Consider the following 26,949-nt stretch of genomic DNA (forward strand, 5'->3'; position numbering starts at 1 on the left):
GCATAAATTTTCTTCACAAGCACACAACCCAGGCAGGCTCCTTTTCACACACAAATAACACATACATACAAACACACACACACACACACTCCAAGCAGGCTCCCATTCACCTGCACACACCCCCATCTCAGGCAGGCAAACAAATGTACGCCGGATTTTAAAAGATATGTGTGTAGCCATGCATATCTTTTAAAATCCGGGGTCGGCGCACGCAAGGCTGCGCAAAATTGGCAGCCTGCGCGCGCCGAGCCACGTAGCCTGCCTCCATTCCCCTCCGAGGCTGCTCCGAAATCGGAGCGGCCTTGGAGGAAACTTTTTTTTGTCGTCCCCCCCCCCCCCCCACCTTTCCCTCCCTTTCCCTATCAAACCCACTCCCCCGGCCCTACCTAAATCCCCCCCCCTACCTTGTTCGATGGAGGTGTAACTTGCGCGTGCCAGCTGGCCAGGCCCCGACACAGGCCTCTGTGTCGGGGCACTCGGCCATGCCTCCGGACTGCCCCAGACCACAGAAAGCCCCCCGGACATGCCCCTGGACCGCAGACACGCCCCTCCGGACCGCCCATTTTAGCAACCCCGGGATTTACGCGTGTCCCGGGGTTTTGCGCGTGCCGGCGGCCTATACAAAATAGGTGCGCCGGCATGCGAGTGTCCTGTATGCATAAATCCAGCAGGATTTACGCACGCAGGGCTTTTAAAGTCTACCCCGTAGTGTACATACATGTACTCATAACACAGGTAGGCTCCCATTTTCACACACCTCTCTATTTTTACCCCATGAATAAAGAAAATGTGAGTTAAACTTTAGTTCACATTTTTAAATTGTTTTTTTTTTTTTTTACATCTAGCCCTGTGAATGCCAAATATCCCTTCCTTTAAAGGTGGTGATGTGTCATGCCTTTTAACTTTAAAGGATGCCTCCTTGTTTCGTTTGTAGCTGCTTTGGTAAAAAGATTTGTCTGTGAAAACCCTGTAGGGTCTTCTGATATATCTCATATTAAATATAATGTTTCTAATGTAACTTGCCCCAGTTTAAAAATCTTTGAGCAGAGCCATGCCCCATATTACAGTATTTACCCCAATGCATTCATGACAATGTAGTTTGGATTTCCAGGCCTAAATCTATCCTGATGCAGTGGAGGTAAATGAATGTACCTGCAGGGTTTATATAATTTTGATGTAAAGGTTCCCTCTTTTCTTTTGGATATGGATCTTTCATATGGCACTCTAAAACCAGATTTTCATTTGTTTTGGCCCATTAGTTAAAGTGGCAAAGAAAAGAAATTCTATCTTCTAAATCTCTTCAGGCATGGTTGGGATAGTGTTGTCACCTGGCTTCATGTCATAAGAAACAGGCTAGTTCTGCTTTTCAAGTAGTATAGCCAACTGGCTCCAGGTTTTCAGGATAAGTGGATCCAGTTCTGGTTTTACCTCCCCTGCCTCTATGGACATGTTTTTCTGGTGTCCCTATCGAGTTCCTTAGAAAAGCAAAATTACAATTCCATGCAGGCAGTGGGATTTGCCTATCCTGAAAATCTGGAGTCAATTGGCAACCCAGTTTTCAAGATGGTTGGAAAACACTGGCATAGGGTGACCAATTACTCCATTTTGTTCAGTCCAGCCCTGATTTTCTTCCCCAGCCCATTTGATGCATTGATTTATTGACCTATTTTCCTTAGAGAAATCAAAACTACAACCTCTTCCATGCAATGGGGAAGGTGGCAAAAACTGGCACCGGATCAGCTTGTGCTGGAGCCAGTTAGTACCACTACTTCAGGATCTGCCTGTTTAATAATCCCAGGGAGAATCAATGCCCCTTCTACCTAGGGATGCTAGATAAGATTGCCACCTCACCCAGGCCAACCTGAAGCAGCAGAGTCAGTCTTGGTTTTGGATCACGGCATGCATAAAATTACAGTTTGGATTTCCCTATGGAAAGGAAATTCATTCATGCCATGAAGCAAAACCAGGGTTGGATAACTGTTTTTTGTCTGAAAGGGTGAAATGGCAATCTTAAAATTCACAGAAAATGACAATGGAAGTAAAATTGATGACAAGAAGAATGAGAATACACTTCACTTGACTTGAAAAGATTATCCTACAATGTATAGGGACAGATTTAAAGTTTTGGGCAAAAGCAGACAACATAAATTGCAAAAAAAAGTCAATAGGCTAGTTTGCTTGTACAGATCTGAAATTGCACATCCTTTATCCAAGGATTTAATTTCGTGAAACCTCTGGAAGGGAAAATATTTCAAACAAATGTGTTTGCTGGCAACATTGGTGCAAAATAAAAAAACATGGTGGGTACTCAACCTTTTAAGTTTAGCATTGTCCAGCCCTCATTTTGTAGAACATAAGAACATAAGAATTTCCATACTGGGTCAGACCAACGGTCCATCAAGCCCAGCATCCTATTTCCAAAAATGGCCAATTCAGGCTACAAGAACCTGGCAAGTACCCAAACATTAAATAGATCCCAAGCTACTATTCCTCATTGATTAATAGCAGTTTAAGGACTTCTAATCTAGGAATTTATCCAAACCTTTTTTAAACCCAGTTACGCTAACTGCCATAACCATATCCTCTGGCAATGAATTCCAGAGCTTAATTATGCATTGAGTGAAAGAATTTTCTCCAATTTGTTTTAAATGAGCTACTTACTAACCCTAGTCCTTCTATTATCTGAGAGAGTAAATAACCAATTTACATTAATCCGTTCAAGTCCTTTCATGATTTTGTAGGCCTCTATCATAGCTCTCCTTAGCTGTATCTTTTCCAAGTTGAGCAGTCCTAACCTCTTTAGCTTTTCTTCATAGGGGAGCCTTTCCATGCCCCTTACCATGTTGGTCACCCTTCTCTGAACTTTCACCTTAGGCCTAGATTCATCAATAATGCATGCATTATCCAAAAAGGGGTGTGTTTATGGAAACTGGTAAGTTATCACACCATGCGGTAAGATACTGTTTTGCATAGAGAGAGAGAGAGAGACTATCTACAAGTCCCTCATACTAGTTAAATATTTATATCTCTATAGGAGGGCCACCTGATAGGTCGAGGTGAGGTGTTAGTGCTGGTCTAGGGTTTAGGGGCCAGTATCGCATGTAGAGTGAGACATATGAACAGCATAGTACACCTTGGTGAAGATTTGGCATCATTTGGAGTGAGGAAAGTCTCAAAAAGATAGAATTTCTACTATGTTGTCTCACCCTAGCTTGATGGACTCTATAACATTGTTGAACCTTTGTTGTCCTTCCTTGTATTGGCTATTCATCTTTGATGGTTGGACTATTGCCTACTATTATTTTCTGTTCAAATAAAATAGCCACAATACCAAAAATCAAGAATAGCTTAAATAATGTAATAGCATTGATTATTGTCAATGTGTCCATCTTAGGTGTTATCTCCCTTCTCACTTCTCTTGCACCATTATCCATGGAGAAAAACCTCTCCCCTTGCAATGTGGGGGAAAACTGGAATGGGTTCCAGCTTAAAGAAAATCACCAAATAGAAAAAAATCCCCGAGCACAAAAACTGCAGGACAACTATTCCAATGTACAAAAAAAAACCAACCTCACTTGGTCCAAAATATAAAAACCCCTCCTACAGCAACTAAATATCTAAATTACAAGGGAAATATTAGTGACGGCTTGGACCTCCGTCACATGCATATGGGAAAATTGCTTGGTATATACATATGGCCCAAAGAGAGAGTGGACATTCCCCTCAGAGTACAGATTGAAGTATGTTCTTACTGGCGCTGCAACTTAAGCGACTATAGAAAGGTGGACAGACAATAGAAGAGGATAAAGCTCTGGTAATAGAAAAGAAGACTTGCATTTTGATAAGGACAGGAAGCATAAGACCATTGCCAGAATCACTGATGGGTAAGCTAAGGGAGTACTCAGCTGCTTCCTTTAGAAAAAAAAAATAAGGTAAATAAATGCTTCACTGGGCCAAAGACTCATTTTGCATCAAAAAAACAGCTATTGATTTTCCACTTGTGACTGCTGTAAATTAGAATTTCTTTATGAAGCACAAGCTTTTACTAGTCATGCAGCTTATCTTTTAAAATATGATTAGTGGCAGTTTAAGTTTCACGGTTTCAATCTTAATGAAGTTTGCAATCCCAGATAGTCCATCAGCTAAAGGGGGTGTGTGTGCCTGACCCACATTGGAAGTTTTGCACTGGTTACTTAAAATTGTATTTGTGGCCTACAACTCTATTGACACGATGATTAATTTTCTTGACAGGATAATTCTTCCAATCAAGATTTAAAATAAACTGAGAGGTTACTAAAGTGCTAAATTCTATTTTTTTAATTCAATTAAAGATGCCTCTTATCTGGTTATTAGGCCTCCTTGCAAACCTTGTGCTATCAGGACAGGAGTGTTTGCATAAAACAGACAGTGCTTTCTTCTCACCCTCTAAGCTGTTGTGCTCTGTTTATTCAGGGAAATTACTCTACTATCCGAACAAAGAAATGTAGTCGAAATTGGTTTGTAGTATCTTGCTGCAGCGTATTTGATGCAGCCTCATAGGTGAACCTACGAGGCCTACGCCAGCAGCTGGCGAATGTGCCCTGTAACAGGTTGATCTGGAGCTTCACCTACACTAGCTGCCTCCCCTGCAGGCAGAGTCCTTGGGCTCTGGCGGCTGGCAAGACTTAGGCATATCCCTAGGGCGATAAAGCAGAGAGTCCAAAGGCATGCTGGGGTCAAGACAGACAGCAAGCAGGAGACATGAAGACATGCCAAAGGTCGGGGCAGGCAGTGGGTAAACATGGTCAGGTCTAAGCAAGAGGTCAGGTCCAGGTGGCAGGCAAACATGGTCAGGGCCAAAGCAAGAGGGAGGTGTCAGGAGATCAGGACGGAGTGGACAAAGACACTGGATGAGACAAGGAGAAAGGAATGAGGCTGGATGTGTCAGGCTGAATGACACAAGCAGGAGAAGACGGGGCTGGACGAGGCAAGGCTAGACAAGACAAGGCTAGATAAGGCAAGGCAGGAACAACAGAAACACAGGAACCAGGAACGCAGGAATAGATGAGAAGCAAGACGATGGAGCAACACGCACTGCAGGATGCAGGAGACCCATTGCTGAGACTCTAAGGAGCCCTTATATAGGAAGGGCTCTTCAGACTTCATCAGAAAGCAGCACGGGGATTCCCCCCCCCCCCCCTCCGTGGCCCTTTAAAAAAAGAAAGTTGTGTTCCTGCTCATAAAGGCATTGTAGGAGAAGCCAGGACATCAGCAGCTTGGTGGCATATTAGGCCGTGCTCAGCAGCGCTATTCCATATTGAGTTCAGAGCCTGCCAGAGCTGTCGGAGTAACTGTGGCGGCTCACAGGGTCATCCTGTGAGCTGCAAATTCTAACATTCCAGCATCATCATTGGTGTGAGTCACTCCTGTCTGCCTTGCTGCTTCTCTGTGTCCTGGTCTGTATTGCTGTGTTCTGCATCTCGGTCTGCTTTCTTTGCATTCTTGTCTCCTGGTCTCCCTCACTGTACTCCTGCATTTTGTTTTGTCTTCTTTCCTCCTTGTTCCTGCTGGTCCATGTGTTCCTCCTCTTCTCCTAGTCTTCTGCGATTCTCCTTTCCTTCTTTTGTTGGTGCCATCCCATCCAGCTTGTTCTGCCTGTTTGTCTCTGCCTTGACCTTTGCCTGGATCTTGACGCTGCCTCTTGCCACCTGCCTTGACCATTGCCTGAACCTCAGCGATGCCTTCTCCTGCTTATCCTGACCATTACCTAGACCTTGATTCTGGTATTGGTCACCTGTCTTGTCTGTCACCTACACCCGAGTCCTTCTTGAGCCTTATGCTGCACATTCTACTAGCCCTCAGAACCCAAGTGTTCAACCTGCGGGGAAGGGGGTGACAATGGTGAAGACCCCATTCCCTCGGACCTTCCTGTAGCTGTGACTGCTACCACCTGTGAGGGCCGATAAGGGCTCACACATTCTTGTTTGAGATACCCTCCCAAATATTACTTTCTAAAGACACCACTGACTAAATAACAGGAAAAGGGGCAGGGCAGTGTGTATAGGACAGCTGATATACTAATGCAGAGGGGCAGGGGGAATAAGGTGGATGGAAGCTACTGGATGGAAGAAGGGTTGTGAGAGAAAGGAGTATGCTCTTTGGGGTATCCAATGTCTCAGGGTCCCGTCTCTCCCCCTGTTTTCTGATCTCTCGGGGGGGGGGGGAAGGAACACATTTGTCAGAGAGGGGTTTTCCCAAATTTAATATCTATGGGTACCAAAATCATAAATCTAGCCCTGGCTACTGAGATTTGCATACCCAAGATTTATACGAGCTATTGCTGTTTGCACACCCACAAATTCCAGAAAATTGCTGAAAAAAAAAACCAGCAGCAGAATGGGGTGGAGATAATTTCTTTGTAGGGCTAACTAATGTTAAACAGGCAAACCATTGGACTGAACCAGCATGGCATTCCTTAGCTTTTATAGCTATTAAGAATCCTTTCTTGTCAATGTTCAATACAATATGGAAAGGCAAAAGAAGAATGGTCGTGGTTTGAACAAGTGGGTTTGACAGTCTCCTGCTGCTGAGCCATTGGGTGACTCTGGAAAACCTGGTTTCAGTCCAGATATGGATACCTTGTAGGGATGTGCAGCAGGGACGGATTCGTCCCATTCGGGATTTGGATTCGTAGGGGCCCAAATCCATTGCATCCATTCTTGGGGGCCCCCGATCTGTTCATATGTCAAAAATACATTCGTTCCCCCAAAAAAACCCCATCCCAATCCTTTAAAATTATTTATCTACAACCCCCCATCCTCCTGACCCCCCCCCCCCCCAAGACTTGCCAAAAGTCCCTGGTGGGCCAGTGGAGGTCCAAGAGCGATCTCCTGCACGTGGGTCATCGGCTGCCAGTATTCAAAATGGTGCAGATAGACTTTGCCCTTACTATGTCACAGGGGCTATCGGCGCCATTGGTCGGTTGCTCCTACCATGTGACAGGGGCTGACCAATGGCACCCCCCCAGACTTGCCAAAGACTCCTGACCCCCCCCCCCCCCCAAGACTTGCCAAAAGTCCCTGGTGGTCCAATGGGGGTCCTGGAGCGATCTCCTGCACTCGGGTCATCGGCTGCCAGTATTCAAAATGGCGCCAATAGCCTTTGCCCTTAGTATGTCACAGGGGCTACCGGTGCCATTGGTCGGCCCCTGTCACATGGTAGGAGCAACCAACCAATGGCGCCGATAGCCCCTGTGACATAGTAAGGGTCAGGAGTCCCCTCCCAAGACTTGTCAAAAGTCCCTGGTGGTCCAGCGGGGGTCCTTGAGTGATCTCCTGGACTCGGGTCATTGGCTGCCAGTATTCAAAATGGCGCCAATAGCCTTTGCCCTTACTATGTCACAGGGCCTATTGGCGCCATTTTGAATACCGGCAGTCGACAGCCCGGTCTGACCCAGTATGGCAACTTCTTATGTTCTTATGCTCTTAAGTGTTATTCTACTCATGCTAAGAACCTGACAGAATTGTATCATTTACATCCAAATATTCAACTCATTTTCTTTTACTTTTGGAGAGCCAACATTTTATAAACATGGTACTCCTATCTACATTTAGTCAACAGCTAATCATGCTGATGTCATTACCAGGAGTTAGCCAATTATTGCTTTTACAGGCATGAATTGTGGATGATTGTTGATATCACACTCATGCATTAATGAGGTTAATATGACTGCTGCTAAATTTATATTCAATGTAGAGAAACATGTCAAGAAGCCATATCCATCCCAAACAAGTGCAACATTCTTGGTAATGGCTTTTGAAGGGGGAAAAATCAACAAGTTTTTCTCATGAAATTCAAAGTGGAATGGCTCAAATAGCTTTGCACTGGGAGGTGGGAGAGTTTAATTGTTCCTGTATGGTGTTATATATTCATCCACATGTAGCTAAACCAGACCCAGGGTACTTCTACCAAAACAAATTGTCAGTGATGCTAAACAGCATTACAGAAGACTGTAAAATCTAGTTGCATATATTTCATCCTGATTTAAGTAACACCTTTCTGTTAAAAAAGTTTATTTTTTTTAAACCTATTAAAAGTGTTCCCAGTGCTAATGTAATAAATTTAGCTTTGTTGACAGATGCATAGCAAAAAAACTTTAAAAATATTTTTGGCAATGACTACTCTATCAAAAGACACTGCAAATGAATTATGAAATCCCTTGAGGATTATTTTGCAATTTAATTTAATATATCAAATTAAATTAATTCAAATGGTTACGCAGCTCCCAGGGAAACAGGCTTCATTGGCACTGTACTAGCACCAAAATGTTTACCAGTCACCATATAACACAAATCGCTAGTGAAAAATGATAAATTGTGATGCTTTGATTTTATTTTAACATTCTAAACTTTGCCCCTTAAAAAAGAGTGTATAAATGTATTACACAGCATCTGGCGATGTGGTTCTACTAGTGCTTTGTTTGTTTTACATGTTGACCACACGTCCCAATCATGACTTTTAAGTCTCAGGGCACGCGCAGTGTGGCTTCTTTAACTCTGCTTTCACTTTCCTGAAACTTTGCACCGGTGAAGGAAACTCAGCAGTTTCAATGGCATCCTCCATTTATCCAAGCAGCAGCTAAAATGCAGAAAGCAGCAGTGCAAGGGTCCTTCACATACACTATCCCACCACAGAGCGGGGCCGATGCAGTAAGACGCGCTGAAAACTGGCACAGCTACATCCCTGTGCACCCCGATATAATATTTAAATGAGAGGCAGTGTACAAAAGGCCACGCTATGGGAGAATGTGCGTCTCTGGTGCTCAAAAGAGGTTATTGCATCAGGCGCCCACAATTGCAATGGGCATGCAACACAGGTGTCCATTTTGATCACGCTTCTTTTGGTTATTTTGCTGAGGTGCCAGTTTTAATGCTGCAGTTTATTATATCAGGCACCCATTGCTACGGGCATCTAAATTGGGTGGTCATATTGTGCACTTCTTCTTGAGCCAATCAATATAAATTTATTTTTTGCCAATACAAGCAGTGAATTCAAGAGCCGGGATGATATTAAGGAGCAGAACACATTTATCGCAATGTTTCTCATGAGCCCTTGGCTGCGAGTTAACTTTACTCCACCTCTGGAGCTCAAGTTAAATTCCCAGAGCTGAAAAATGTGCATTGGGCGCCCAGCACTTTCCTGCATCAGGCAGTAATAGTTAATGTCCTCAAGAAATGGAATTTGCATGCATTGGGTGTTATTGAGTTTGCGTTTATTAGGGCATGCGTTTTGGACGCACTAATCTCCTTACTGCATCAGGTGCTAGTCTAGCGCGTCCAAAACGCGTGCCCAACCACATGTAAACCCATGTGCTAGGCTGGGCGCATTTTATTGCATCGGCCCCATTATGTACTGCATAGGCAGCAGGCCTTCAGTGAAAGCTTCTAAAGATTCATTCAGACATACTGCCCCATCACAGAGAAAAAGCAGTGCAAGTGTAGCCCAGGTGCTCTCAAGGGATATGGGATGGATTTTAGCAATACTGAAACTCCAAGGCAGTACGGGTGGGGACATGGTAGTGAAACTCTGCAATAATACACATTCAAATCAGACAAGGTAGTGACATTCCTCATTAAAGTTAATGGATGATCCTCTAATAGAGTATTTCAAGCAGAGAGCAGAGGTTCATAAGCTACCTCAGCTCACATAGGAACTTAAACTTCCATAGTTGATACAAAGTGAGAGGAAACTGATGCCTACCCAATTCTCACATCCAAAAGGGCACATTAAAATCTGTTATCTTGTTCCAAATGCATACCATCCTTTCCTCTCCAAGCAGGGATCTTAATTCCAAAAAATCCTGCATAACATGTTTTATTCTGCAATATTAGCAGATAACATTTTCAAAGGCTGGGCATGAAGCACTGAGAGATTTTGATGCTGGCAAAGTGGACTCTCAGGAGGCAAGCTGCTTGAGCTCTTGACTGCCTCTTGCCAAGCAGGCAAATTTAAATCAGTGGAGTTTATGTTGAATTAAAACAAACTCCCACTGACGCAAACTTCTGGAGTCTCCACTGTCTCAGTCAGTAATCCAGGCAAATCCTAAAAGGCACACCTTTCTTCTCTAAAACCTAGAAGCTCCCCGTCTCTCTAGAGGTCACTAAACCCCAGTGGTGTATCAAGGGGGGATGTGTGTGTGTGTGGGCCGGGCACAGGGCCATTGGAGGCACCAGTGGATCCCATCAACAGGAAGACAAGCTGTGTGGCCGTCTGTGCACCTCATTTATTTATTTATTTATTTAAAAATGTTTATATACCGCTTTTACAATTCAAAAGAATTAATCAAAACGGTTTACAACCAAACATACACAATAAATGAACTTGACAAAATAAAAACAAAAATAAAACAATTAAAAGCTAACATAGTGCAGTATATATTCATATCCAGCTATTTTTTTCAAAGGATATTAGCAGAAAGTAAATATTATATGGTGTGAATGTTTCTGAAAGAAGAGAGAACAGTTGAAGTGAATAAGTGTTGAGTTTATGAAATAGTTAAGGTGTATGCTTTCTGAAATAAGTATGTTTTCAATAGTTTTTTGAACTGTTGTATTGATGAAGTGAGACGAATGTGATCTGGAAGTGAATTCCATAAAACAGGACCTGCCACTGAGAATGCTCTTTTTCTGGTAAGTTCAAGTTTTGCTGATTTAACAGTAGGGATATCTAATAAGTTTTTTGAGAGAGATCTGAGATGTCTGGCAGGTTTATATATGCGAAGATTAGTACATAACCAAGTAGAAGAAGTATTGTAGATGAGAGAATGGATAATTGATAAGACTTTAAATTGAATTCGGTATTTAATTGGTAACCAATGAAGTGAAAGTAGAACTGGTGTAATATGGGTACGGCGTGAAATACCTACTAGCACCCGAGCAGCGGAGTTTTGTATCATTTGTAATGGATACAGAACTGAATCAGGTAAACCTAAAAGTAAGGCGTTACAATAATCCATACCTGAAAAGATTAACGATTGCAATACTGTACGATAATCTTTAAAGAAAAGAAAAGGCCGAATTCTTTTCAATAAATGTAATTTATAGAAAGATTTTTTTGTAATATTAGATATATGATTAACCATAGAAAGATTGGAATTAATTGTGATACCTAAGCTAATAGATGAGGTACTAACCGGAATTGAAATACCTTTAAAATTTAGGTGAGAAGGAGGACCTAAGGTAGATTCTGAAATGGATGAAAGATGTGTAATCATAGTTTTTGAGGGGTTCAATTTTAAGCGATTGTGTTCTAACCATGTATTAATCATAGTAAGGACCTCATCCCACCAGCGGCAGAACAAAGAAGTGTGCCCTTCCTATCCTGTGTGCTGGCCACTGTTCCCACTAAGCTGCACTGCGTGCGTGGCAGTGCACAGCAGGAAGATCGTCGGGGTGCCCACCAAAGCCTGGAACAAACCTCCAAATCTCCAGGTGTTCCTTCTACTTCCTGCCTGCGTTGTCCCAGAAGAAAAACGTTGCCGGAACCACATGAGCAGGAAGGAGGAGAGGCATCGGCACATGTGTAGAAAACGAGCAGCATCTGTGGCAAGGCTGCTGTGGATCTCATCTCGGGGTGGTCCTATAAGAGGAGACTCACTGCAAAGCCCAATCCGCTATGACCCACTGAGGCCCTGTAGAGTATGCGTTTTGAGAGTGAGTTAAGAGATTGTGTGTGCGAGAGTGAGTTGAGAGACTGTGTGTAGGAATGAGAGCTTGTAGGTTCAAAGAGACAGCATGTGAGAGCCTCTGTGTGTGTGGAGAGACAGCATGTGAGAGTGAGAACCTGTATGTGTGAGAGACAGCATGTGAAAGAGAGAGACAGCATTTGAAAGTGAGAGCTGTGTGTGTGTGTGAGACAGTATGTGGATTTGAGAGCCTGTGTGGCAGAAACTAGGGTTGTGAATTCTGAGGGAAAACAATCCTGCCACATATACATTTTCTCCTATTCCCAGATACTGCTGGCCAATCTATGACTTTTCGTAACAGAAATAGACTAATTTATATTTATATGGAATTTAGATACACTATCCAACTGTGATATTTGTACCTTTCTTTTTATTGATTTATAAAATATGTACAACAGCAAAAAAACACAAATATACCTTCACATCTCAAGTGCAGTGTACATGATATACAGCACAAATTCTGGCATCAACTCAGTAACAGCAACACAGACTCCCTCCACAGCCAGGCACTTTGCGAATTAAAACCAAACCTGTGAGGGAAAAAAAGAAAACCACACTCAAATCCTACATAGCAAACTTACCATACCATTACCACCCTAATTCCCAGGACTTAAACAGCAATAATCCTACTGGCCCTATCACTTCCTCTCCCTCGCGAGCTCCAAATGCATGGTCGTGCCAGGCTGAGCCTGTTGCCTTCCTCCTACAAATCCGGTCTCACCCACCCAGTCAAATTTTTAACAAGTGGTAACCTTCAGGACTCTCTCCCTTCCCCTCTCCATCCCCCCCCCCCCGATCCCGACACTAAGCCTTCCACCTCCTGGTACCTTCAGTCAGTAAGTGTTTCAGCCCAGATTACGGTAGCAGCCTGAGCCTACTGCAGCTCCGGACCTGATGCTTCTGCCATTGCTAGGGAGATATGCTGGAAGCATTCCTCTGGGGGGAGACATGAGCAGTAGTTGCAGAGTATACACACATGCATTTTATGCCTGCTCTTCCCTGCAGCCATGCAGTATGGAGCTCTAAGCCACTTGATGTTTTTCCCAGGCTCAGCAATTTCAATCTGTAGTGACACCGTGGGCAGGATCTGAGCAGGCCAGAAAGTCCTTATCTGCCCATATACAGGCAACGTAAACTTATTTATTTGTAACCCTCCTGTCCATTTGAGGTCACCTTCTCAGCTTTGGGGAGTCTGGGTTGTGAGCTGGGGGCAGGCAGACCTGCAGGGCCAAACTGAGCCGAGGACACACTCTCTCAAACACCTCCGCAAATTCACTGTCCACTACAGATGGTGTGCTCCAATGAAAGATAATTTATTTAAACAAACTGTTCAATCAGTCCAAAAATTGTAGAGATCACAGCAGTTTCAACCTCAATCCTTTTCAAAGAGTTCAGGACAAATTCAAATCACAGTTATATGTTCAAATCTCTCTTCAGCCTTGAACTAGGACCAACTTTCTTAGCATTCACAACGGTTTAAATCCAGTTTGCAACTCACCCCTTTTAGGATGGCTTCAATCTCTCAAATATTACACACTCTGTACCTTCTCTGTGGCACATAGGGGCCACATATTTATTAATATGAAATTATGAATCACTTTCTATTACAATAAAACATTTCAAAGCAATGTAAAAAATATTAAACAAAATAAAAATAAAATAAAAATGCATATGATAAAAAATAATAAAACAAATTATAATAAAATTATATGCAACCATCACTATTATCTCTTTTTAAATTACCCCATCTCAGATACCATTAATCAGGTTTTCACCTTATGTCAAAACCACATCAAATCTGTCTACTCTCTAAAAAATAAATAAATAAATAAATAAAAAAATTGTGTAGTGCTAATCTGAATTGATTCTGGGCTTTTATTAGGGATGTGCAGGGGGGAAAATGCATTTTCATTTTTCCGTTCATTTTAGGGAGGTTTTTTTCCCCACAAATTTCAATTCATGGAATGCTTGATTCATTTCATTTGAGTGAAAAAAACAAACAAACATTAAAAAAACAGAAAACCCCCAAAATGGTGAGAACAATGAAAATGGGGCCTCCCAAGGCCTCCCACCCACCCAGAAAAATGCTGGGGACAGGACCCCCTCCCCCGACTCCCACTTACTCAGTCTGGTGGGGATCCACTGGCGAGGCCTAGGACCAGGCCAAAGCCTAGGCCTTCATAGGCAAAGGCTGAGGTAGGTTGCCAAGACCTCAGCCTCAGCCTAGGCCGGAGCTCAGAACCAGGCCCAATGCCACGGCTCAGCCCAGATGCTGTCCCAATGCTGTGGTTTTGACATCACCCAGGCCTGATGTCAGGACTCAGCTCAGAGGCTTTAGGTCCCAATGCCTAGGCTTCAGTCTACCCAGGAGCCCAGACCCAGGCCCAACGCTGCAGCTCTGGCCTGGAGAATAGGTCCCAGTGCCTGTGCCTCATCCTAGGGTCAGGCCCTGGTCTGGAGTCCAGTCCTCACAACTCCACAGTTGCTGTCTTCTTTGTCTTTCTTCTGATGCTGTGTGCTGGGGTTGCACCATACATGCACATTCACCTCAGCAGATGGCACCATTTTGTGCTGCCATACAATTGCCAAGCATCAAAATGGCGCCGACCATTGGGGTGAATGTGCCGGAGTTAATTAACTCCAAGTGACCCCAGTGAATGGCATCAGAAGGAAGAAGATGAAGAAGACAGCGATTGCAGAGCTGCGAAGCCTGGGCCTGACCCTAGACTGAAGCCCAGGTGACAGGACCTGACTTCCAGGCCAGGCCCTGTCATCAGGCCTGGGTCTGGGCTGTCACCTCAGCATTGGAACCCACCCTCTGGACTAGGCCACAGCATTGAGTCTGGGTCCAGGCTCCGGCTGAGGCCCAGCATCAGGACATGGCCTCCAGTTCGAGCTGTGGTTTCAGGTCTGGGCTTGGGCTTCTGCCGAGACCAAGGCCTAGGCAAAAGGACCTGGCATTGGGCCTGGGTCCAGGTCAAGGCCATGGAATCAGGACCCAGACTCTGGGTCAGGCCATGATATGAGCCTGGGCACCGGCTCTACATGAGGCCCGGTGTAGAGATCCAGCCTCCGGGCCAGGCCCCAGCATCGAGCTTGGGCTGAGGTAGGGGCCTGGCCATCGGATACCCAACGTATCAGGTAAGAACCTATTTGGGGGTTTGGGTCTCAGCTGAGATCCTTGTGTCAGCCTTGACCTAGGTCAAAACACCATCATCGTGCTTGGGCCTAGACATGATCCCTGCTTTGGGCCTCGGCATAAGACCTAGGTGAGGCCCCGGCCTCAAACTTAGGCCTAGGACCAATGCATTCATTTGAAGCAAATGCAACAAATAAAGTTCATTTCATTTGGGGGCCCCTGATTCATGTTTTTTAAATTTGTTTAAAATGAATGCACATCCTTAGTTCTTATCAAACTGATTCTTATCAGGCTCATCAGATTTTATTGTAACAATGATAAGGCATCAGGCAATGAAATCATTCTGGACAAAAACTATTCACACCAATGGCAAACCTAGTTCTTTCGAAAGCTTAAGCTAGTTAGTAAGAAAAATTTGGCAACTGTTTCTGTCTGCTATTTTTTATTGAATTTAATACTCTGTAGACCCGATATAACGTGGCTTGGTATAACGCCACGGTATAACATAGTCAAAGGTTTAGCTCCCAATTTCAAATTTGATAAGAACATGCCATACTGGTTCAGAACAAGGGTCCATCAAGCCCAGCATCCTGTTTCCAACAGTGGCCAATCCAGGCCATAAGAACCTGACAAGTACCCAAAAACTAAGTCTATTCCATGCTACCATTAGTAATAGCATGGCTATTTTCTAAGTCAACTTAATAGCAGCTAATGGACTTCTCCTCCAAGAACTTATCCAATCCTTTTTTAAACACAGCTATACTAACTACACTAACCAAATCCTCTGGCAACAAATTCCAGAGTTTAATTGTGCGTTGAGTAAAAAAGAACTTTCTCCGATTAGTTTTAAATGTGCCACATGCTAACTTCATGGAGTGCCCCCTAGTCTTTCTGTTATCCAAAAGAGTAAATAACCAATTCACATCTACCCGTTCTAGACCTCTCATGATTTTAAACACCTCTATCATATCCCCCCTCAGCCATCTCTTCTCCAAGCTGAAAAGTTCTAACCTCTTTAGTCTTTCCTCATAGGGGAGCTGTTCCATTCTCCATCGCAATTGTATCTTTTTTGAGATTCGGCGACCAGAACTGTACAAGGTGCGGTCTCACCATGGAGTGATACAGAGGCATTATGACATTTTCCGTTTTATTCACCATTCCCTTTCTAATAATTCCCAACATTCTGTTTGCTTTTTTGAGTGCCGCAGCACACTGAACCAACAATTTCAATGTGTTATCCACTATGACACCTAGATCTCTTTCTTGGGTTGTAGCATCTAATGTGGAACCTAACATTGTGTAACTATAGCATGGGCTATTTTTCCCTATATGCCACTTATATGGAATAGTCCATACTGATCCATCTAAGTGATGCTAAATAGATATTTGGCAAGTGAAGCCTTTTATGAATAATTCTAGAAATTAAGATTCTTGTATTAGCCATGGTATTGGAGGATTTGACTATTGCAACAGGTTGTTAGTGGGGATACCAGGTTGCTTGATAAAAGAGTTAAGACTAATTCAAAACAGTGCAATAAGGCTGGAATGTGGTAAATCCAGGAAGGGGAAAGAGAGGCATTGATAGCTGGGTGAGCTTCACCATTAAGTAGACCATTTGCAGTGCAGCATTAAGCATAACGTTGACATCTAAGCATGGAATGATAGAGAATCAGAAGAAGGAGCTGGGGGGTGAGCCTATTGCAGTGATGCAGGGGGGTTCTACAAAGCATGGGGGCCCAGGACACTCAATCCAATTCACCCCTCCTCCCCCATTCGGTCTTCAGCAGAGTGCAGAGTCTTGTGATCACAGAGACCTGCAGTGTCTGCTCCGGCCCTTCTCCTCCTGTGTCGCCTGCATGCAGCCTTGTGACATAGGCGGAGAAGGGGTGAGGCTAGAGTGGACACATCAAAGCAAATAAAAAAATTGCTCTGCTGGCTTCTCTAGCTCCTACCCTCCTATTTCTCCTTACTTGCTGCTTGAAGGTGAGGGTTGGAGTAGTAAATAGCAAGACCCCTGTCCAGAGCTTTCATGTGCTTCTCTGGAGACCCTGCAGTTTATGAAAATTCCTGAGACTCCAGGGTTTATCCAGAGTTCCCAGGTATGACCATCCCTTCTAAACCAGATTCATAGCAGAATACAACCACCAAGCATTATTGCTTCTTATACCATGCATCTATTTTTCCAATATTTCTTCCAAATGAAAATGCTTATCCCTACCTTTTCATGCCTGTTATTTACACCTCACTTGGCACCTACTAATACTAACACCTGCTGCACTGCTGCTGGCAGCACACTGATGCAAAAATGAACGAGTCTCAGCCCACCACACAACTGTGTCTATCATGTTCTTTTTACTGTGTTTTGGACATCTGTATTAAATAATTTGTCAAGTTCTTTTCCAGTGTTTTTCAGAACTAGCATATGGTCCCAAGCAATGCAACACACCACAGAATCTCACACCGTATTCTAGCCCAAGTGATCCTGGCTAAGCATTTTCCAAAGTCACAGAATCATGGGTTATTCTCTTTTTTAAATAAAAGAACCCAACCAGCGCTCTCACTCCATCAACCCTAAACTCTATCCCCCTTCTTTGGTCAAATGTATTCACTGTGGGGGCAATAACAAAACAGCTCACAGGACTCGCAGGCCTGCAAGCTAATATTCAAAGGGAAACTGCCGGATAGTGCGTGTACCCACGGGAAAGTGCACATGGGCTTTCAAACCAAACCCTCTGCAAATACTCTCCCTCTCCCAGTCTAACCCAGCCCCTTTTCTGCTGTGGGTACAAATACAAGCACTGCGAACAGAGCATGCGCTCTTACCCCAAGCGAGGAGGCAATTTTGAAACACCTTATTGTCATGGATAAAAGGCCATTGTAGCTATGGAAATCACTTTACCCAAGGAAATGAAAAGCTTTAAAAATTGCCTTCCGCGTGGACAGTTTTCAAAGGGATTTAGTCATTTCATGAATTAGTTGCATGGCTAGTTTGCCCTGCTTGAAAATGTTCCTGTTCAGAGCAACAGGGGGGAATGAAGAAAAGAGGATCTATATACAGACACCAACCAAAAAGGACTGAATTACATAGTCTGGGAAAACAAATAAGCAGTGTAGCTTGCTTATTACGGCGGTTACTACCCCTAACTAATTAAGCTAAATATTTCACATAGATGCAGCTCCAACACTGCTCTCTGCATTAATGGTGGGGGTGGAAGGGAAACAGAACCAAAAGGTTACTAAGAGCCAAGAGTAACAGATAAGTATGAGAAAAAAAAATGTGCAAAGCTTGCTGGGCAGACTGGATGGGCCGTTTGGTCTTCTTCTGCCGTCGTTTCTATGTTTCTATGTTTCTATAAGTATGCATCTCCTTTTAGCTGAATTAAAAAGAGGCATTCCTAGCAGTGTGTTTAAGCTGGGGGAGGTATTGGCGTGTGTTTGAAAGTATGCATGCTATTCTGCCTCCTGCAGATAAAGCAGGCATATAAAGTACATGACTGTCCCCATTTTTCTCTTTGAAAATTAGCTACCTGGTTGGCAGGTACAACAGTACCCACATACTTTGAGGCAAGATGGGCTATTAAAAACTGCCTCCTTCTCTGACATCGATGTTCAGCACTGGAAAATTAATAAGGAATAGGGCCAGAGCAAGGAATTTACTACCTTAGGCAGCTTAAAAATGTGGTACCAAAGGTCCTCCAGTGTGGCCACTCCCTTTCTTCCACGTGCTTTGATGTTTTCAGGCACTCTGAAAGCTGGCAAGAAGCCCATAATAAGTTCACTGTGCATCAGTGGGTGTCAGATGCCTGCCCCTATCCAGGAAACTTGGGCAGGACAAGGAAAGATCGCCATGGGGACTGTCAAACACCCAGCCATGGGATGCTGTCTGTCAAATCACACTCACAGTGCTAGCCTGTTAAAAGAAATGGCTAATGAATTGAAAATCAGTTTAGAAGATGTGAAAACGAATCAGTGACACCCTCTTAATGGATCACCTCGACTTCCCTGAAGGAATAAATGTTCTGTCATGGGTCTTACATTTATTTTGAAAATTAAATCAATTATTACCCTGTTTCGGAGCTATATTTGTGTTCCTCTGGCTCAGGTGATGTGTTAGCTTACCAAAACAGAAGACTTTCTCTCAAGAAGCAGCAGTACTTATCTAGACATCAATTCACCTGCTTCTCCTCTCTATTGCTTAGTTACTTAGTAGAGTCTGATAAACTTTATTGACCAAACATAAGAATTATCCAAGAATGTTGTCTCCATGATCTTCTGAGGCCAGACCGCTCGCTTCTTGAGAGCTCATGTACACCCTCTTCTCTGGATGTTTATTATGTTGTTCCCGCCAGAGGAATTACAAACTGTACACAGTCCAAATGTACTTTATTTTCTTTTTGCTCCTTTGGAACTAAAGGTTTGCACTTTCTATCATAGCCATGGCTAGTGATGGATTTAGGGTTTATCCACCCCTAGGCACCTTCAGTGCCACCTTCCACTTATGCCTTTCTAGGAAGGTTGGGCATAACCCAGGAGAGGTGCCCATGGTAGCATCTTGATGGCCCAACCCTTGTCATACAGTGAAAGCTACAGTGGGGAATGGCAGGATGATAATGCCACGGACCTTCCCGGTCGCACACAGGCTGCTGGCGCTGTGAAACTCTGCTTCCCTTAATGTGAGGCATAACTGTAGCATCTTACAAGGCAGGCAAGAGGGGTACTGTGACCCTTGGAATTTTGCTGCTCCAGGATCGGGTGTGGAAATCCAAACCTGGCGATGCCGCCTCCTTATTTCAATTCACTCACCAACTGCTTGTGCTTGTCGAATCCGTGATCCCTGCATGGGGTTCTGGTAACATGGCAGCACCATGACTTGCACAGGGCCAGCATCTTGGCACATGACGAAGTATTTATAAATGTAAAAAAAAAAAAAAAAAAAAAGTATATTAAAACTAATATTCCTGAAAAATGAAATAAAAGTCAGATGGAAGCTCAATGAATGACTAGTGCTTGAGGGCCACCCATCTCACCCACCCCTTATGATGGCTCTTTTTTTTCCTCCTCGGATAGCCCTTCCATGATCTTCCTGGATTTTATGCTGCTCTGGCCTTTTAATTACATCTGTGACAAATTTTTATTACCTTGGCTGCTTCTCCTTCCTGCCTCTTTCTCTTCAGCAGTCAATATGTGCATCTGACAAAGTGCCAATTTACCGAAAGGGTGCCCCCTGTATCAATAGCACTGACAAGCTGCTGATTTTGATTTACCAAAGTAGTGCACTGCACACTGTACCAATAACATTTAAAAGATACTGCTACTACTATTTAACACCTCTCTAGCACCACTCGACATATGCAGCATTGTACAAAAAGCAAAGGAGACAGTCCCTACTCAGTAGAGCTTACAACCTAACCAAGACAAACATACAAGGCAAAAGTGAGGACATTGTATTTATTAAGACTGGTTAAAAATGAATGAGGCTGTAAGCGGAAAAATCAGAGGTAATATTTAAAAGCAGCCTCAAAAAGGAGAGGTTTTAGATGGGATTTGAATAAGACAAGAGAAGGAGCAATGCGCACCAGCTCGGGAAGTCTATTCCAAACATAAGGTGCAGCCAAGTGAAAAGCATGGAATTGGGAATTGGCAGAAGAAAAGGGCATAGATAGGAGTAACCTACCTGATGAGTGCAGGCTACAGAGGGAGATAAGAGAGGAAGAGGTAGTGAGTTGCTCTTATAGATGGGTAAGAGGAGCTTGAACTATATGTGGAAACGGATAGGGGGGTCATGAATGTAGTGACTTGAGAAGAGAGGATATATGGGTGTAGTGACTTTGGCGAAAGATAAGTCAAAGAGGGCACACTGCATCAATAGCTATTACAAGACACTGATTTACAAACAATAAAAGCCATTAGCCATTCAATCCACGAAGTAAAATCCTACTCCATCCCATCAGACATGTAATACATACATCATTCATATTTCTGCTGCCACTGCCATTAACTTGAGAACTACTACCAAAATTTAGGCTGAGAATCAGGAAAACCAGGGTTCACTATCAATTCCCCTCCTGGAACTCCTTGAGACCTTGGACAAGTCACTTTATCTGCCATTCCCTCAGGTACCCACTTAGATGGTAAGCTCTTTGGGGAATGAACTTATTGTACTTGGATACTAATAATGCTCTAAGCTGCCTTGAACTTTAATTGGAAAGGCAGACTACAAATACTCACTGCGTCAATAACAATGAAGATTTGATGATCTATCAAAGTAATCTACGTTAGAAGTGTTGATTTGCTTCTTCAGTCGGTCCCGAACATTCGGGCCAATGTAATACAGTCCGCTGGTTAACCTGTAGTTGGATGCGCATTTTGGATGCACGACCACAATTCCTTATGTAATAAGGGGATTAGTGCGTCCAACCTCCCCGCGAAGCTAATAGCGCTCATGACATGTAAATTCATGTCGATGAGGCTATTACCTAATACCTCCTGATGCAAAAAAAAAAAAAAGTATGCCCGACGCTCACATTTTTATCCTCAGAAACTGACGCCTGCCCCGGAGCAGGTGTAAAGTTTTGAGGAGCCCCTAAAGTTGACAGGAAAGTAGAAAATATTGCTTTTCTGTAGACCCTCCAACTTAACATCGTGGCAATATTAAGTCGGAGGAGCACTTAACTTGGATTAAGTTGCATATCCACACTTGCAACGTAGGTTACTTTAATATCATGGCAATATTAAGTCGGAAGAATTGAAAAAAGGAGTTAGGTAAAAAATTAAACAAAAGTGTGCCGCGGTCAGGTTAGGAAAAGGGATGCTCAATTAACGAGCATTCAGTTTTCCTAACCCGCTGACGGCCACCTCTCCTGGGCGCGTGCAGCTGAGGAGGTGCTAGGGGCGCACAAGTTCCCCCAGCGCCTCCTTTTTACCAATGCAGCCCATCTGCATATTGCATCTGGTGTCCCGGAGAGGTCGATCGGTGCGCGTTAGGAGAGCGGGCGCTCATGTTTTCCGCCTGCCGATAGTGCATTGGCCTGAATGTCTGATTTCTTCTTACTTCAAGAAATTTGCATTTCTCTGACTGCAAATCTTGACTTTTTAGTTTTCTGTCTCCTGACCCCTCTGCAAAAGGAGCTGTGCTGCTTAGCAACCAGCGACAAAAGGTCTGATTAGAGTATCTCTTTCCTTTCACATTCTAAGAGAAAATGTGACCCTCCCTGAAACCTTTAGTAGCTGATCTTGGCTTAGAAGGTGTTTCAGAGTTATTTCTGTGCAAAAGGTGGTTGCATGCTTAGCATTAGAGCATTATTCCCATGAGCTTAATTTCCAGGTCACCAAAATTGCTGTCCTCTGGTGTCTGGGAATTTATTGATGTTTGTAGAGGGTAAAACATTGCATCAAGGTTTTTACCTCACCCAGGTGAAGTCAAGTGTGTCTGATCCAGTTCTGATTTTTCCCCCTTTAGTGCATGGAGAATTAGTCTTACTTTTCCTATGGAAATCAGATCTACAGCTGTCTGCAGGTGACAGGTAAGGAGTGGCTAAGCCTTTTGGGGTTGACATGTGCTTTACCTGGTCTGTGTGAGGAAGGTTTGCAATGCTGCTGCTCCAGCTGTGCTATGAATAAATGAAGGTTTTCAATTTCTAGTGCTTTCAATCCATCACAATTTGCCAGCTTTAAACTCACGCGTAAAAAAAAAAAAAATTAAAAAGAAATGAGAATTTTTTTTCTCTCTGTTGAACTACTCCAGCACACCACTCAGCCATGCCATTAGGTTCTGCACTAAACACTGGAAAAAGAAATATTTCCATAAAATTAAACCTGTCAGATTTATCACACAGCCAGTGTCAAACGTACCTCATTAAATGGAGGCAGCCAGTCAGCTGCTCTGCTCATCAAACTCTTCAATATTCACAAATACTCAGGCTTGGCTTATTCTTTTGCTAGAACATCTTAAGACTGCTTTTGTTAAGATGGTTAATGTTTACTGAACTGTCTACCAAAAAGAAAGAGCGAAGGAAATATTAGGAACACAAGCTGTGGATTCACAACAGTTTCAAGATAAGAGCAAATGTTGACTTAATGTTCATGTGGTAAGTGAAGGTATGCATTAGGAGAAATTATTTTCTAAAGAAAAAAAATGCTGTAGATCTAAAGTGTAAAGAGAGAATGGAAAAGGAACGAGAGAGAACCAGAGGGGAAGCAAGAGGGAGAGAGGCAGTGCGTGGTGACTACTGATGACTGAAAGTCATTTGGGAAGGTGGCCATGTTTGAAGGGAAGAAGAAGAGAGAGAGGCCTTGATGAGATCTCTGTGGGAAGGAGGAAGGAAATTGTTCTCTGAGAGAGGTGCACAATAGAATATAATACAGTACTACAAGGCGTGTGTGGGGAACCTCGTCACGGCCGTTGTGGAAAACACAGTATGTAATTCAGGAGTGTGAGAGGGAATGTGAGGTGGCACCGTAGGACTGACTGTGTAAAGAGTTCAATCAGGGTAACAGAGGGACTGCATACCCCATGTGTACTTCCCGGTAATCACATCAATCTAGGTATCCACTCAACATTTGATACAATGCTAACACCTTGCGGCCCCCCCCCCCCCCCCCCGCACACTAGTGAGAACGTGATAATCATCATCCCTGCTAACAATAAAGACTATCGAGTGAATTTTGAAAGCTCTCCACGCGCCAAAGCCGGGAGATACATGCGTGACTCGGCTTGACGGACGCCACGCGGATTGCAAAACCTGCACGAGTACGCGCCTATCTCCCAGAACGCGCTTCAACATTTTTCTCACCAAAAGGGGAGGGACGTGAACATGGACATGGATGGGCTGGGTCTGAGGCATGAATCCAGCAGGTAAGTATTTACACACCCAAGCGTGTGCCGGGGTCCCCTAATGCATAACTTTACTTCTGCTCTGGACGGCGTGAAAGCCATATAACAAAAAACCCCCAAAAACGCTAGTTAGAGTGGTGTTAAGGGTCGAGAGTAATAGGGTGAAAGGGAAGCAAGTTAGCTAGGGGGTTTAGGAAGTCCTGCTTTACTGGGGCAATCTGGGAGTGAACTGGGAAAAAAGCCTATTGCATCACCGCGCGTGCCTACTAAAATTCCCCCCAATTGTGTGCACACATCAATATAAAATCATGTGCGTGTATGCGTGGATAGTCAATTTTATAACATGCACCCATATATGCACATATACACACATATGTTATAAAATTGGCGCCTCCATGTGTGTGCGCCGGCAAACGCGTGCACGTGCACTCACATGCTGATCTTAAATTTTACTTATTAGGTTTCACTTTGTGATGTAATGTCCTAGCCAGAAGCAGAGTCAAGGATTTTCAGACCAAATGATAGGTCCACATGTTAGCCCAAAAAATATGGCCACAGGTCAAGTAATAATTGCCTTACTTTCTAGTTATAGTTCTCACTTCATTCCCGTATGGAAGTCCCCTCACAACCAGATTATTGATAATATTTTCTTCTCTCTCAGATACCAGGAAAGGGTTACTGCCTCTGCTACCATTTAGACTATAAAAAAACACATTTAAAATGTAACAAACCTCAGATGATTAAATTCATCATCAAGATTAAGTAACACACTGTATCATATTTCAAATGCATAATGAATTGCTCCTCTTGACTGAGCCTGCAAACGCTACTATTAAGGTAGCATTTAAAATTGAAAACTTCTCAAATCATGTGTCATTTTCAAGAAATGAAATGTAATCAATTTTTTGTTTCTGTAACAATGAAGGCTGGAAAACATGAATTGTGCCATGAACCACCAGAGATCACGTTCCTGCCTCATAAAACAGAATGGATATACTAGTCTGGCCCCGAAATAAGTGCAAGGTTGTCAAACAGAAAAGATGTTGCGGGCTAGATACTGAATTATTTTTTCGTGTGTGTGTGTTGCTTGTTATTGTATTGCTTTTTTCTTTATTTTGCTGATTCAACTTGTACTTGATGTGTTGGTGAAAATTATAAATAGTTTAAAGATAAGGAAGAAAAAAGTTACACAGAAAAGCTGGTGAGAAAAAAGAATGACAGAAAATCATTAAAGAAACATTGGATGTCTTAGCAGTCAGTGGTCTTACACTGATACTGTTAGGAGTTAGCAAACTGTTAGGAGCTGCTATCTGTTGGGAGTAGCAATCAGATAGGAGTTAGCAATCTGTTGTTATTTAGGAGAGTTGTGGGTTGATCCTTGAACCGGTGGCAGATGACCATGCCCCCGGGGGAAGATCCCGAGAGGGACCACCGGTCAGGCTCAGAGTTAGGAGACAGACACACACTAGTTCTTTTATTAGACAGTATACTGAACCACCAGAGGTAGCAGCAGTGAGCTGGAATGCCTGACTGGGCTGTAGTCCCTCAGATACTGGAACAGCAATCCCTGGAGGCTGAGCTGTAGAGAAACCGAAATATAGTGAGTAGGCAGGGTATGCAGAGTTCATGTACCGAACCAGATGGTAACACTCACACAATGTCTCATAGAAGCCCAGGAGTTGGAATGTATAGGCCCTCGAGGAGCAAGTTCCTGGTTCCAGGGAAAGCTCTGAGAGAGCGATGGTAACTCACTGATGTAGTTGGCAGTGATGACTTCCAGGCAGAAGAGAATATGGAGCAAGTCTGGGAACGAGGACCCTCGAGGAGTAAGTACCGGTTCCAGACTCTCACCTGAAAAACAAAGGAGAGAGCAAGGCCTCCCAAGGAGCTGGTACCCCTGATAAGTCCGAGGAGGTAGAGTAGCTTAGGTAGAGTAACCCGAACCCTTGCTAACTCAATCTGTTAGCAAATTCTAAGACCTTATATATCCATCGTGGATGATGTCATCTCAGGGAGACGCCCCTGAGGTTCGGGCCATCGTCGGCACTTCAGTCGAGGCCGCACTTGGAATACCCCCATCCACCTGGGACACTTATCTTTCCACTCCCAGGAAGGTAAGAAAATCCTGAAGCCAGTGCTCAAGGACACAGAGGGCCGGATTTTAAATGCCCTGCGCGCGCGTAAGTCCGGCCGGATTTACGCGCGCAGGGCCCTCGCGCGCCTGTTTTGCATAGGCCGCCGGCGCGCGCAGAGCCCCGGAACTCGCGTAAGTCCCGGGGCTTCATAAAAGGGGCATGTCGGGGGCGTGTTGGGGGCGTTCTCTAAATGACGTGGCGTTTCGGGGGCGTGATGCAGCGTTTCGGGGGAGGGTCTGGGGGCGTGGCGCCGGCCTGGGGGCGTGGTCAAGGTCTCCGGACCAGCCCCCAGGTTGGGAGATGGCGCGCCAGCAGCTTGCTGGCGCACGCAGATTTACATCTGCTTTCAGCAGGCGTAAATCTGCCAACAAAGGTAAGGGGGGGTTTAGATAGGGCCGGGGGGGTGGGTTAGGTAGGGGAAGGGAGGGGAAGGTGGGGGGAGGGCGAAGGAAAGTTCCCTCCGAGGCTGCTCCGAAATCGGAGCGGCCTCAGATGGAACAGGCAGCGCGCGCTGGGCTCGGCGCGCGCAGGTTGCACAAATGTGCACCCCCTTGCTCGTGCCGACCCTGGATTTTATAAGATATGCGCGGCTACACGCGTATCTTATAAAATCCAGCGTACTTTTGTTCGCGCCTGGTGAGCGAACAAAAGTACGCGCTCGTGCAAAATTATAAAATCTACCCCAGAGTGAGAGAGAAGAGACTTATATGAAAATAGATCAGTCTTGATGCAAATGTAGTTGGGAACAGCTTTGTTGATGCCAATTGATTATTTTGAGCACATCGAAGTATATTTTAACTTGGAACACCCAAGCAGCATGTCCTGCCTGTTCCATTCAGTGTCTCCATATTTAAGAGAGAAAGGTAACATACCAGAAAGGAATTCTACCTACATGCATTGGGCAATGAAGAATATCCTTCCCCTCATTAGAAAAGAACCCAAACCCCAGGGCAAAAGGACTTGTGACTATACAATTGAGATTTAGCCTCGGAACTGCATGTGGCCACAGCTGACCAGTCAGCACCATGAATTAGAGTTACACATGTTTAATGCCCCAATTTATTATTTTAGCCCCTCCTTCCAGACCAGACGATCACCTTGCCTCATGGAGAAAATGTCA

At 44.0% G+C, this 26,949-nt stretch overlaps 1 protein-coding gene across 5 annotated transcripts in view; it reads left to right on the forward strand.

The window, feature by feature from the left end:
- The window catches only part of KIRREL3 (kirre like nephrin family adhesion molecule 3), a 1,312,393-nt gene that overhangs the window by 447,911 nt on the left and 837,533 nt on the right, over positions 1 to 26,949 (forward strand). Inside the window, exon 2 of one of the 5 annotated variants that reach the window (XM_029572739.1) lies at positions 22,321 to 22,384. The exons of the other annotated variants lie outside the window; for them this stretch is intronic. The gene's annotated coding sequence lies outside the window, so the exon portion shown is untranslated. The remainder of the gene's footprint in view (positions 1 to 22,320; positions 22,385 to 26,949) is intronic. 5 annotated transcript variants of the gene reach the window in all.

Source organism: Rhinatrema bivittatum, chromosome 12 (genome assembly GCF_901001135.1).
Source record: "Rhinatrema bivittatum chromosome 12, aRhiBiv1.1, whole genome shotgun sequence".
NCBI classification, from domain to species: Eukaryota; Metazoa; Chordata; class Amphibia; order Gymnophiona; family Rhinatrematidae; genus Rhinatrema; species Rhinatrema bivittatum.